Genomic DNA, 15,475 nt, shown 5'->3' on the forward strand with positions numbered 1-15,475 from the left:
AGGAAGGTTTACTTATCTTACACTTCCAAGAACTATCTCACTCATTCATATAATAGAAATACATCAATGTCTGCAAGTAAAAAAACACTATTTTTAACTTTAATTTTATGAAAAATTGAATTGTTAATTAGTTTCTGTACTTAACTTGTTCCAAACCATGGTGATTTGGACATTCTTAAAATTTACTGGTAACTATATTAAATAGGTAAATTTGTTAGTATCTGTAGAGTTGCTTTAAACAAAACTGATTTGGAATTACGTTTATTTCTCCTTTTTTGAATAAAAACTTTAAGATTATTTTAAAATTATCCATGTAAGAACAATTTGGCAATTTCAAGGTTATTAGGCCTTACAATCTGGGATTATGACTCATGCTATTTTTATGGGAAAATAAGACAGATTGAAAACATAACAGAAGAATATCAATGAAGGAGAGATGATAAAGTCAAGTCCTTGATCATTTTGGTTAGAAGGTAACGTGAACTAATAGGAATAAAAGTAAGAAAATAATAAAGGAAAAGTAGACAGGAACTGACTCACTGGGGAATGTGAAAAGGGATAGAGCAGAGATACGATACTGTTTAGATGAAGCAGAGCCCTAGGTGCTGCTTCTTAATGCCTGGTGCTCTGCTTCATCTAAACAGTATTGTTTGTGGAGAATACAAGAGCAATAACCAGAAAAAAAAAAAAAAAAAAACTTAGAGGAAGGATAGATAAAAGGATGGCAGTAGTTTCTCAAGATTTTCATAACAATAGGGAACAGAAATTCACAAGACAATGACTTTTCAAGTGATCTTAAATATTTTATTGAAATTATTGACTAAGCAAGTAAAACAATTAAATAAATAACCTATGTTGAGTGACAAAATTTATAACCTTAAATGCCCTACCATAGAAAAAAAATTATTTCTGAATCTTAACAGTCTTATTAAATATCATAATCATACAAAATAATGTACACTGTAGCATAAGAAGAAACTCTTTCTTAGATATAAGCACCAACTTCAATTTGTTTTAGACTTCTGACACTTAAATTGGGATTGACATGTACACATTGCTATATTTAAAATGGACAACCAACAAGAACCTACTGTATAGCATAGGGAACTCTGCTCAATGTTATGTGGCAGCCTGAATTGGAGGGAAGTTTGGGGGAGAATGTATACATGCATATGTATAGCTGAGTCCCTTTGCTGTGCATCTGAAACTATCATAACATTGTTAATTGGCTATACTCCAATATAAAATAAAAAGTTAAAAAAATTAAAAAACAACAACAAAAAAGATTGTTATGTTTACCATTTGAGGAGAAACTAGGACTCCGTTTTATCACTGAACTTTTGTTTCTTGACTGCTTTTCTTTTGTTCTGAATTCCCTCACTTCCCTTAAGATCATAAACTACTGAGACCTGTTCAAGGGCCAAAATTTTGGCCAAGCTTATATCACAAAATGGCTTAGGCCAAAATGGCTTCTCTTATGTCAAGAAAACCATGCCTGGTTCTCTTTCCCGGGAGACCCCCCTATCCTATATACTTACAAAATTTGCTCTGTTTTTAGATAAGTTATGCACATGAATTCTATGTATTTTCAAACATAAGGTTTTTTGAGTCCATGAACATTTAAATGTTTCATTTATCCATCTTCATCTAATAATTTGTTCTTCAACATGAAAATATATAACATATAATCATATATTTGAATGAAATTGTATAGTCTTAGTGATATTAAATGTGACAATTCTGATATTTATTAGCAAATAAGCTCTGATAAAAAATAGAATATTTGATTAGGAAGAATAAAATAAAGGCAGTTTGAAGCATGGAACTTTTGAGCAGGTCTTAATGCTATGCCAGAGAGAGAAAGTAGCTCAGTGAGCACTTATTTTGATGCAGAGGAAGTTAAATCAGAGTAAGAATGTTTCAATGACATTTGTACCCAAAAAACTATTCTGTGTCAGAAAAAAAAGAAAATCAAAGAACTTTCCTAATTTCCATCTCCTTCAACTATTTCCAATACCTTCTGGTCCTGATACAGATCTCAAGCACAGACTATTATACTAAGCTTATAAATTAAGTAGCTTGATTGATTTGCTTAAGCGGTCATCACTGTGACTTTGCAGAAAATGTTCAAGTGCCAAAAATAAACCTTTAACACAGAACCTATTTATATGTAGGAAACTTTTTAAAATATAATAAATCGGCATTTTGAAGTGCAAGTTTGTGTGCATATGTGAAATGTCAAAATAGCATTTTTATTTGTTTAATAATCAAGCTGAGTATTACTGATTTTTATTAAAGATAAGAATATAAGATAATGATAAGTGTTTCTTCTACTGGACTTGGAGCTGTATTAGACACCAAGCCTTCTTACTGAATTTGTGATTAAATATTTCATCAAGGTATGCACTAAAATTCTTTCCAATTTTTATTAGAGCCAAATAGAATTTTTCCAATATTACCATTTGTAGACATGTATATGCTTAAGTACAATAATCATTCAGCACATTGACTATAAATTTATGAAGCTGCAGAAAATAATGCAATATTTACCCGACAATTCTGATGTTTTACAAAACGTGATTGGTAATTGTCTTTATTTGTGTTGATAAATTATTTTCTACAAAACACTGCACGAAAATCTATAAGTGTACTGAAGTTTCCTTTCTCAGATTATCCCTGTCACATTTTTGTATTCAGTTTACTACACTTGCCATGGAAAATGATAGCAGTAGTGTTTTATACATTTTTATGTACTAGAATAGTTTTGTATGCTATTAGAGCTATGTATCAATTGACTGATAGGACTTCCCTAGGAATCAATCTATTCTATTTACATTCTGAATGTATCCTTAAATTCATCCTACCATTGATAATTGGCATTGTTTCTGAGCTACACGTATATACAGATATATACACATGCACACATATTTATCATTATATGATGTATATACACTAAGTATGGTATGTTTATGCTGCATTATGATATATATATATATATATATATACACACTCTCTCTTTTTCTCTTTCTCCATATATATATGTATATATATATATATATATATATATATATATATATATATATATATACACTAGCAATCCTCATTATTCAAGGATTGCATATCTGTAAACTCACCTACTAGTTAAAATGTGTTTGGAATCTAAAAACTATTTGTGACACTTACATGGTCTTTTGTGGACATATGCAAAGAGCTAAAATTTTGAGTTACCCGATACAATACACATATCTCCAGGTGAGACTGGCCATGGTAATGCTCTGCCTTCTTGTTTTAGCTCTCTTATTATAAACAGTCATCCATTTTGTGGTTTATTAAGTGCCAAGTTTTTCACAGTTTTGTACTTTGTGGTGGTGATGTCACTTTTTAAAATACCTCCCAAGTTTAGTGCTTGAAATGCTGTCTAGTGTTCTAAGTGCAAGAGTGTGATGGAACTTATGGAGAAATTACATGTGTCAGATAAGCTCTGTTGAGGCATGAGTTATAATGCTGTTGGCAAAGAATTTAACGTTCATAAATTAACAAAATATCAATATATTAAATAAACTGTAAACAAAGACACAAGTAAAGCAACGGTCTGCACTGATCAATTGATGAAATTTTCTGACCAGATATTTGCAGAAACCTAACTGTGCTTTTTCCCTAAGAGCTAAGTATTTGCTAATTCAGTGTTTGTGGCAATTTATAGAACATAAATTATAAGAGTAGACTGTATGTATGTGTGTATATAGATATAGACAGATACGTGTATTGTATAGATATTCATATAATTAAATATATTTATCTCTGCTCTCTCTGTTTTTATGATATAATTGGTATTCTTTGTAGTGCATATTTATGTATTTTCTTTTTTTCTGTTGCATTCTTATTAAAGATTTGTCAACTTTAATTATCTTTCCAAAAATTGTTTTTTTCTTAATTCTCTATATTTCAGATTTGTTTCTACATAATTACTTTCTGATCTTAATTTACAATTAAGAATAAAATACTCTATGTAGGTTAATTCTGTTGGTTCTTTAGTCTTATGTTAGGCTATGTTATAGACTGAATGCTTGTGTTCCCCAAAATTCATAATTATAATTTATATATAATTCAAGTTACAGTCAGGAAAGCAGAAATGGCAAAAAGAAAATATGGCAACTCTCAGTATAGGAGTGTTCCATATTTATGTGACCATTACTCTCCTAAACTGTTAAGATTATCAAAAACAAGGAAAATCTGGCACTTGGAATAGAAGGAAAGAGAACTGGGTGCCTAGACTGTAATCTCAGTGAGAGTAGGAATCAAATGTGCTTTTGAGTAGTTATTTGGGTGGTTATTTTTCAAATGCCTTTTCACTAATAAATTGTAAACAAATTCGTACAATAGGTGAAGCCACATATGATTTTACCATTGTGTCCCTGGAATATATCAGGTGCTAAATAATTTTTGTTAAATGAATAAATAACTGAATAAATGAAGTTGTACAACTACTAAATGCATTAACATCAAACTTTAAATATATATATATAACTATAAATATACATACACACAAATATATGTAGTGTGTATGTATATTATATGCATAATTATGTGTGTTAGAGTATGTAAGAACAGATATAATGTTATATATACATATTTATTATATAAAATAAAATTATGATTCATATGAAAATTAACAATATAGAAATAATAAAAAAACTTAAGATAGGACTATTCATCATCACAAATTTCCTTTTAAGTTAATTTATAAATTTAATTGAAAATGGTAGATATTTAGTGGTCACAGGGAAAACATGAATATCAGGATATTGCTGCTTTTGGTCTTGCCTTCTGTTTTGTTTTGTTTTTAGGTCAAAGTAGACCATATTTTAAAAATGAAGGAATATTTACCAGGTCAATTTCTACAAATATATAAAATTAGGGACAATGGTATTAATATTGAGTTTAGAAATAACTAGTAAAAATAAATCTATTGTAAATGAAGATGAAAGAATAAATGCTAAACCAGCAACGTGATTGTTAGGGAGCGATTGACTGAAACCACCTGCCTTGGCTAGGCTTGATGATAACCACTTGCATGAGTTGTTTCACAACAGGGACTCCCATTTGGGAGTGGCCAAAAAGAGTGAGGAGATATCAGCCCATAATATTGTCCTACCAACTTCCCATAATTCTTCACACTGGAATCCATACTGGCTGAAAGATGAATGTGCCACCAGGAAGGAGACTGAGTCGGACCAAATATGGGACAAGCAAGATGATTGGCCACAGACTACCCGGAAACTAACTCCATTACCATAAAACTTGAGACTGTGAGCCACTTAACAGAGCAGTTCTCTTGGGTTCCCTTACCTTTCTGCTCTCTGCCCAGGCGCCCCTTCCCAATAAAGCTTTTTGCTTTGTCAGAACACGTGTCTCCCTGACCAATTCATTTCCGAGTGTTAGACAAGAGTCCACTCTCCAGCTCTAGAAGAGATCCCCCTTCCTGCAACACAATCAGTTCATTTTCTAAAGTCAGTATGCTTTCTTTATATTTCGTTTGTTAAGTAGGAGGTGAAGATATGCACTGAATTAGAAGGGTGGTAAGGCTGAGAAGAGTAAAGAGAGTGATGACTAGAAAAGGAAAAACAAAAACATTTGTTCGGATCATTCAATATCTAGTCAGATTAGAAATAAAGATAGTGTAAGTAGCATAATTTAGCAAATTTTCTTCTTTTTTTAACATCTTTTTTTTTTTTTTTTTTTTTTTTTTGCTGTACGCGGGCCTCTCACTGCTGTGGCCTCTCCCGTTGTGGAGCACAGGCTCCGGACACACAGGCTCCGCGGCCATGGCTCGCGGGCCCAGCCGCTCCGCGGCATGTGGGATCTTCTGGGATCGGGGCACGAACCCGTGTCCCCTGCATCGGCAGGCGGACTCTTAACCACTGCGCCACCAGGGAAGCCCTCTTCTTTTTTTAATAGTGCTGAACTTTTCAGTTGTAGGAAAAAATTTGAAAAGGGGTAAATTTGCAAAAGAATAGTTGAAATTAAGAATGGGAAACATTAGCTAGATATCTAAGCAGTAAGGAAGGCCACTCAGCTTAAATAAAGGGAGTAAGGGACTAGATATCTTTACATAAAGTACAGGTATAATGATGGAATTATAATGAAAGAAACAAAAATGTAGATTATAGTGAATTAGTAAGATATTTCAATATAATATTATAAACGCTGAACCTGTAAAATCACTGATAAATCCTTGAGATGTGCACAGACTTCAAAGTTTGAAATAGGGTTGATATTAAGGCCTCTGAAATTGATGAGGTAAAGAATTAATCTAGAAGAGTGTTTTTCAAAGCCCATGAAAGAGGAAGATGATTTTTTTTTAATTGCAAATTTGTCACATGGAAGTGCTTTCATAAAAAATCCAAACAAATGAAATTAGAAAAATAATTATATGCAAGGATGTTGTGATCTCCAATGTCTTACTTTCAGTTTCAGTGCTTATCTCATTGTGGACCAATTATAGTTTTTTGACTGGAAATCATAATTTCAATAACACAAATCTAAATAGATAGCTGGATTATCAACATGGTAAATAGGTAAATTAGGATAATCAAGATGATTGAAATAACTTGGAGTAGAAACAAACAAACAAATAGCAACTACCCAATTAACTCCTACATAAACAAAGGCATTAAAAAGTCAGTAGAGGGCTTCCCTGGTGGCGCAGTGGTTGAGAGTCCACCTGCCGATGCAGGGGACATGGGTTCGTGCCCCGGTCCAGGAGGATCCCACTTGCCGTGGAGTGGCTAGGCCCGTGATCCATGGCTGCTGAGCCTGCACGTCCAGAGCCTGTGATCTGCAGTGGGAGAGGCCACAGAAGTGAGAGGTCCACGTACCGCAAAAAAAAAAAAAAAGAAAAAAAAAGTCAGTAGAAAACTGAGAAGAGAAAGGGATGAGAAGTAGTAAAGCCACAATTTTCAAAAACGTAAGTATTTTTGCAAGAGGTAAGTGAAGGTGTTCACAACCAGACCCCACAAAACGATCCACTTTGGCATGTGGATTATTCTGAGCTGAAGACCCAGGTAGAGCTTTTTACCTTCCCCTTAACCACCTAAAAGATTTTCTGTAGAGGGGTAGCTCCAAGAGAGTGCAGTTACCAGAGATAACTTTCATCTGTACAACCTACCTATATGGAAGGACAAATATGTAACTTTCAAACATCGGCTCTCTTTATTGTCCTGTGAGTTACCATTTTCCCCTTTGAAACCCTGGGTCCCTATCCCATTCCTTAGTGAAACATAACATATAAGTTTCAGCTCTCCTACTTGCCCTTGGGTCCCATATCTTTGGGGCTCCTATACATAAGTAATTATATTGGTTTTTCTCTTGTTAATCTGTTTTATGTAAATTTAATTATTAACTAGCTAAAGAACTCAGAAGGGTAGAAGAAAATATTTTCCTCCCATACAGAAGCAATGCAACAATATAGCATATGGGATAATGGGCATAGTCTAGGATGCAGGGGACATGTTATAATGAAAAGACAATCTGTTTTTAATTAAAGGTGAAAGCCTTCAAAGATGGTTTAGAATATAGAATGTTCAAACAAACACAGAAAATCAAGTGTTCCAGAAAGAAGCATTTCAATCGGGGTCAGGGGAAAGGGCTCAGAACAGCTGGGGTTAGAAGTACAGGAGATGGATAGCCAGAGGGAAAACATATTGGGTGATGACCAATGATATGATCTTATTAGGCATGGTGGGGTTTAGTTGGCTACTAAATAGTCACAAGAATTCAGATGGAGCCAACTCCTGATGGATGCCTAGGGATGGAGGAAGGTCAGGTCCTGGGGAACTGCAGAAACAGGCAAACATGGCAGGGGTTAGTATAACTCTGGCAAAAGCCTATTAAGTGGCTTTGTCTCTTAGAATGTTAGGGGAATTTTGTTTTCTTGTCAAGACATTATTGTTCTTCTTTCTTTTTGCTTTTATTTTGATTTGTTTCCTTGTTTCTTCATGAAGACTTACATCAAGACTGATTTTTAAATGTAACCAAATCAATTTACCTGTATTTTTTTTTTTTTTTTTTTTTTTTGCGGTAGGCAGGCCTCTCACTGTTGTGGCCTCTCCCGTTGTGGAGCACAGGCTCGGACGCACAGGCTCAGCGGCCATGGCTCACGGGCCCAGCCACTCCACAGCATGTGGGATCTTCCCGGACCGGGGCACGAGCCCATATCCCCTGCATCGGCAGGCGGACTCTCAACCACTGCACCACCAGGGAAGCCCCTACCTGTAAAATTTTTAAAAATGTTATGTTAAACTATTTTTAAAGGTAAAACAACAGTGTATAGAATGAATCATATCCAAAAATAATAAGAGTTGATAAGTTCCTTCATGATCTTAATATTTAGTTTTGATTCCTGTTTCACAAACTTATATTTTCTGAGAGAGACACTGCCCAGTGTTTAAATTAAAGTCTTGATTGTAACATTTGCTTATTGAAATGTCCTTGTTTAGCTCAAGACTTTGAACTTTGTGATTGTGAATTATTATTTGACTAATAATCTTTTTGTTTTTAAGGTGACAATTTCTTGATGAAATCTTCAACTCTCACTTTTGATTTTATATTTATTTCAAGGAAAGAATATGGAAAGTTTTTGGTTTGTGTAGGGAGGATTAGAAGATTGGTAAGGAAACTGCATATAATGAAGTTATAAATATTCTTCATGCATAAATCTGTTTTCTGGTATGGATTTTTGTCGTGTTAGTGTTTCCATGTGTATATTACTTCTGCTTAGTGAGAAAATAGTATTGCTTTTACACATCTCAGGAAATATCCAACTATGTTTACTATCCTAGAAAGTGTAATTCACGATGTGATTCATGAAGAAAAAAGTGTTCTCCAAAGGTATGAAATATCTGGAAACCATTCTAGTGATCAAACGTGTTTAATCTCTTTAAAAAATCATCAAATCTGGTGGCCTGGAACATGTTATTTAACGTTAATAGAGCATTATAAATTAGAAAATGTAGCCATGGAAAGATTAGTTAAAGCTACTATAATTTGTAACAAATTGAAGGAAACCAAAATGAAAAGTCATTGTTTGGTACCAGTGAAATGACGCTGGACATTACATATGGCAAAAACGGTCCAAGATTTTCATGTTATTTATTTCTCAACTTGTATTTATGTAATAGAAAAAAAAGTCAGAGAAAAAAATATAACATGCAAAATTCCCCATAACACATTGACCTGGTATGTGCCAAAAAAGAGACTCAGATTTAATTGTTAAAAGTAGTTGGTTACTGTGTTGGCTATTTTCCATTATTTCTCAGTTCCATACCAACCCTTCTCTGCTGTATGAGGAAATCTACAAATCATACTTTTTTAGGCTCTCTTTCCAGAGAATTTCTGTTCAGTTCTGTCAGTATGACATAGGGAGGTGGACAGAAAAAACCATCTTTCAAATTCTGGCTTAAACATGAAGGCAGTGCTAGAAGTTGCTAAAAGTTGCTGAAGCAACAATAGCAGTTGTGTAATTCTGGAAACTAGCAGCCCAGCAAACACACCATTTTGGCAATTCCAGCTTCAGTTGACGTAGAAACTCTTCTGCATCTTTATACAAAATGCAACAGCTAGTGTAGGCTTGAGACTTCCACCCTGGGGGTATCAGCTGCTTTAATTGCTGAGATAAACATGGTATTCCTTTTGTTCCTCCTTTCTTCTCAAAAGAAAAAAAAAAGCTCCTCTGTTTTCCTTTTTACACAAAAATAACAACTTTGTAACGTTTCTGTATATTAAATAACCTCTTTGTTAAACTGCTCCTATATCAAATCACCTCCATATTAGAGTTTTGTATCTGTATAGAGTACTAGTTAAATTACTTTAAAAGCAATATATATATATATATATATATATATATATATATATACACATTAAAAGCAATATATATATATATATATATATATTACTTCCTCAAAGCATGATTTAAAAGTATTTTCTATAATATTTCTTCTACATACAATAATTTTGAGGTATATACGTACTATATGCCAGAAACTCTTTGAAGCATTTGGGACTGATCAATGAATAAAAATGAGAGGGGTCTTTGCCCAGACAGAGTTTTATTCTAGCTGGATAGAACACGAAATAAACATGAAATATAAGAATATGTTTCCTAGTATATCAAGCATTAAAGATTATTCATGTAAATAAAACAGAGTTGGGAAAGAGTAATCCAGAGGCAAGTTAGAAACGGGAACTTTAGTGATTATAATTGGAGTTCAAAGAAATAGACCTCATTGTGAAGGCAACATTTGAGCAGATGTCTAGGATATGTGCGTTAACCATGGGAAGAGCCAGTACAAATGTTATAAGGTGGGGATGTTGTTTGGGTCACTGAAAGACCCAGAGGGGACCAGCGTGGGTGTAGTGCACTGTGAAAGGAAAATCTATAAGGAGATAAGTTCTTTGAGGGAGTGAGTGGTGGCTGAATCACAGAATGTGGTTTTCTGTAAGGACGTCTTTTCTCTGAGTAAATGAGGAAATATTTTACAATTTTGAGCCCAGCATTGACATGATTAAACCTTCATTTTAAAAGGATCTGTCTGATTATGTAACGAGAATAACATACAGGGGAGCAAGTGAAGAGACAGGAAAATCTGAGAGTCTTCTGCAATAATACCAGTGACAATGGATGTGGCTCAGATTCAGATGGTAGCAATGCATGTGGCCTGAAGCAATTGGAAGCTGGATATACTTGGGAAGAAACATAAACAGAATATCCTATTTCTCAGTCATGTTTATAAAGACCTGAAGTTTCTCCTAATTTTAATGCTATATCCATTCTTGATATGACAAGGCTAACAATAACTGGGTCCTGGGGGAAAAAGGCTCTCCCGTTCTGCATACTGCCTACAGTTCACTGACCCTACTCATATTCTCCTTTGGGAACAGTTTAAGTGACTTAATTTACCCAATATTGCAATAACTTGACGTTTTTATTACTTTCAACAGCACTTTTGCTTGACATTTATCTTTTGCAACATCTAAATAAAGGTTGACTGTACATATAAATAATATAAATTATAGCTTTGGAGAAGTGAATATATAACCAAAAGAATACATTTTATAGAATATCTAGATTCTCATTTTATTATTTGTATTAGTGAAGTAATACAGGCAATCTTTTATTAGGACTCATTATGATTACATTTATGATTACTTATGATAGGTTAGAAGAATCTAATACATTTTGTTGTTTATCTCAATGGGTAATGAATTTGAGTTTTACATATAAAATTTAATAGAAAATATATGAGCATAATAGATTTTTTAAATTATGAAATATGCTTTATATTTCAAGCACTAAATTTATAATTGTAAAGAGAGGACTTAAAGAAATAAACTAGACAAATTAAATCTATAATTTAGCAGATTCTACCTTAAAATAGGAAGACTGACACAAAAATTAAATGATTCTACGTGCCCAACATAAATTAACAGAAATGAACTGCCATCTGTTCCATTAAAGATTATTATAAATATAAGGCTTATAGTGAATCTCATTTTGTGATCTTATTCACACAATTGAGAGGAAATTTTCCCTGAGAGTTTATAAATTGAACTGTCTGCCTGAACAACAGTTTTCTTCACTCGTTCTTCAAAATAAATGGAGTCATGGAAAGAAAGAAGGAAAACATTAGGTAACAAAACAACAAGTTTGGTTTAATAATGTATAGCAGCATCCAAACATAATATGTCTTAGTGACTTCTGAAGTTAAAAAATTGAGCATATTTATATCATTTCTCTTCCATAAATTTTAAACCATTGGCTCATTATCTGTTGTATGTGAAAATGAAAAATCAACAATAAATTCCACCTGTGACAACACATATGAGAAACACACACACGTATAAAATGTATGTAAAATATTCATATTTTAAATACACAATTTAGGCACACAAACATATAAAAAGATACATGTAAAATTATGTATACAAAGATATATATCCTTAAATCTACATGAAAAAGATTCAGCCAGGTTTAGGCAGGACATCAGTAGCTCTTCTGTGCATCAGGAAGATGATTTAATCTAGTACAAAATTTGCATCACAAGATGAGAGCCTATGCATTCTCTAAAATTATATGAGAGGAATGATACTGAAAAGCGTGTCTAGGCTCATTCTAAGTGTAATTGTTACCATGGCATGATGAATAAATTTTTTATAAAACTAACAAAAATAAACTGAACACAGAATTTCCTGGCAGGCCAGTGATTAAGATTCAGTGTTTTTGCTGTCGTGGGCCCATGTTAGATCCCTGATTGAGGAACTGAGATCCCACAAGTTGTGTGTCATAGCCATAAATAAATAAATAAATAAACTGAACATAACATAGAAGTTTAAGTAACCAGAATAAATACAAAGACTGGAAAAACGTTAGCACATCTTTAAATTCCAAGGTGCTACTCAGGCTTATGAGGTGGTAAAGAAAATTAAACTAAATAAAGTACATTGTAAGTGGAAATGGAAGTTGTATGACATTGTATGGAAGTTGTATGGCCCCAGTTTTAAATCCATGTCAATGACAGGCTCTTGGTGGTCCAGCCTTGTGCCCAGCCTGAGCCTCTGAGGTGGGAGAGCTGCGATCAGAACATTGGACCACAAGAGAACTCCCGACCCCATATAATATCAGTCAGTGAGAGCTATCCCACAGATCTCCATCTCAAAGCTAAGATCCAGCTCCACCCAAGGGCCAGCATGTTCCAGTGCTGGACGTCTCATGCCAAACAACTAGTAAGACAGAAACACAACACAACCCATTAGTGGAGAGGCTACCTAAAATCATACTAAGTTTACAGATATCCCAAAACACACCACTGGACATGGTCCTGCCCAACAGAGAGAAAAGAGCCAGCCCCACCCACCAGAAAACAGGTACCAGTCCCCTCCACTGGGAAGCCTACACAAGCCACTGAATCAACCTCACCCACTGGGAGCAGAAACCAAAAACAATGAGAACTATGAACTTGCAGGTTGTGAACAGGAGAGCCCAAACACAATAATTAAGCAAAATGAGAAGACAGAAAAATATGCAGCAAATGAAGGAGCAAGGTAAAAACCCACCAGACCAAACAAATGAAGAGGAAATAGTCCTTTTAATCTACCTGAAAAATAATTCAGAGTAATGATAGTAAATATGATCCAAAATCTTGGAAATAGAATGGAGAAAATACAAGAAATGTTTAACAAGGATCTAGAAGAACTAAAGAGCAAACAAAAAATGATGAACAACAAAATAAATGAAATTAAAAATGCTCTAGAAGGAATTAGGAGCAGAATAACTGAGACAGAGAATGGAAAGTTACCTGAAAGATAAAATAGTGGAAATAACTACCACAGAGCAGAATAAAGAAAAAAGAATGAAAAGGCAGGAGGACAGTTTCAGAGACCTCTGGGACAACATTAAATGCACCAACATTCACATTATAGGGGTTCCAGAAGAAGAAGAGAAAAAGAAAGGGTCTGAGAAAAATATTTGAAGAGATTATAGTTGAAAATTTACCTAATATGGGAAAGGAAATAGTCAATCATGTACAGGAAGCACAGAGAGTCCCATACAGGATAAATCCCAGGACAAACATGCCAAAACACATGTTAATCAAACTATCAAGAATTAAATACAAAGAAAAAATATTAAAAGAAACAAAGGAAAAACAACAAATAAAGACAAGGGAATCCCCATAAGGTTAACAGCTGATCATTCAGCAGAAACTCTGCAAGCCAGAAGGGAGTGGCAGGATATATTTAAAGTGATGAAAGAAAAAAAATCTACAACTAAGATTACTCTACCTAGCAAAGATCTCATTCAGATTTGATGGAGAAATTACAGCCTTTACAGACAAGCAAAAGCTAAGAAATTCAGCACCACAAAACCAGCTTTACAACAAATGGTAAAGGAACTTCTCTAGGCAGGAAACACAAGAGAAAGAAATGACCTACAAAAAAAAAACCCAAAACAATTAAGAAAATGGTAATAGGACCATACATGTTGAAAATTGCCTTAAATGTAAATGGATTAATGCTCAAATCAAAAGACATAGGCAGGCTGAAAGGAAATAAAACACGACCTGTATATATGCTGTCTACAAGAGACTTCTAAAGGCCTAGGGATACATACAGACTGCAAATGAGGGGATGGAAAAAAATATTCCACAGAAATTGAAATCACAAGAATGCTGGTGTAACAATTTTCATATCAGACAAAATAGACTTTAAAATAAAGACTATTACAAGAGACAAAGAAGGACACTATGTAATGATCAAGGGATCAATCCAAGAAGATGTAACAATTGTAAATATTTAGGCACCCAACATAGGAGCAACTCAGTTTATAAGGCAAATGCTAACAGGCATAAAAGGGGAGATCGACAGTAACCAAATCATAGTAGCAGACTTTAACACCCCACTTTCATGAATAGACAGATTATCCAAGATGAAAATAAATAAAGAGACACAAGCTTTAAATGACACATTAGACAAAATGAACTTAATTGATATTTATAGGACATTCCATCCAAAAACAACAGAATACACTGTCTTCTCAAGTGCTCATGGAACGTTCTCCAGGATAGATCATATCTTGGCTCACATATCAAGCCTTGGTAAATTTAAGAAAACTGAAATCATATCAAGTACCTTTTCTGACCACAGAGCTATGAGACTACATATCAATTACAGGAAAACAACTGTAAAAAATGCAAACACATGGAGGCTAAACAATACATTACTAAGTAATAAGTGGTCACTAAGGAATCAAAGAGGAAATCAAAAACTACCTAGATACAAATGACAATGAAAACACGATGACCCAAGACCTATGGGATGCAGCAAAAGCAGTTCTAAGAGGGAAGTATATAGTAATACATTCCTACCTCAAGAAAAAAGAAAAATCTCAAATAAAAAACCAAAAATACATCTATAGCAATCAGAGAAAGAAGAACAACAAAAACAAACAAAAAAAATAGTTAGCAGAAGGAAAGAAATCATAAAGATTAAAGAAATAAATGAAAAAGAAATGAAGGAAACTATAGCAAAAATCAATAAAACTAAAAGCTGATTCTTTGAGAAGATAAACAAAATTGATAAACCATTAGCCACACTCATCAACAAAAAAAGGGAGAAGACTCAGATCCACAGAACTGGAAATGAAAAAGGAGAAGTAAAAAATTGACAATACAGAAATACAAAGGATCAAAAGATATCACTACAAGCAACTATATGCCAATAAAGTGGACAACCTGGAAGAAAAGGACAAATTCTTAGAAAAGCACAACGTTCTGAGACTGAACCAGGATGAATTAGAAAATATGCAAAGACCAACACAAGCACTGAAATTGAAACTGTGATTAAAAATCTTCCAACAAACAAAAGCCCTGGACCAATGGCTTCCCAGGTGAATTCTAGCAAACATTTTGAGAAGAACTAACAC

Source organism: Mesoplodon bidens (assembly GCF_964165515.1).
Source record: "Mesoplodon bidens genome assembly, chromosome: 5".
NCBI lineage: Eukaryota > Metazoa > Chordata > Mammalia > Artiodactyla > Ziphiidae > Mesoplodon > Mesoplodon bidens.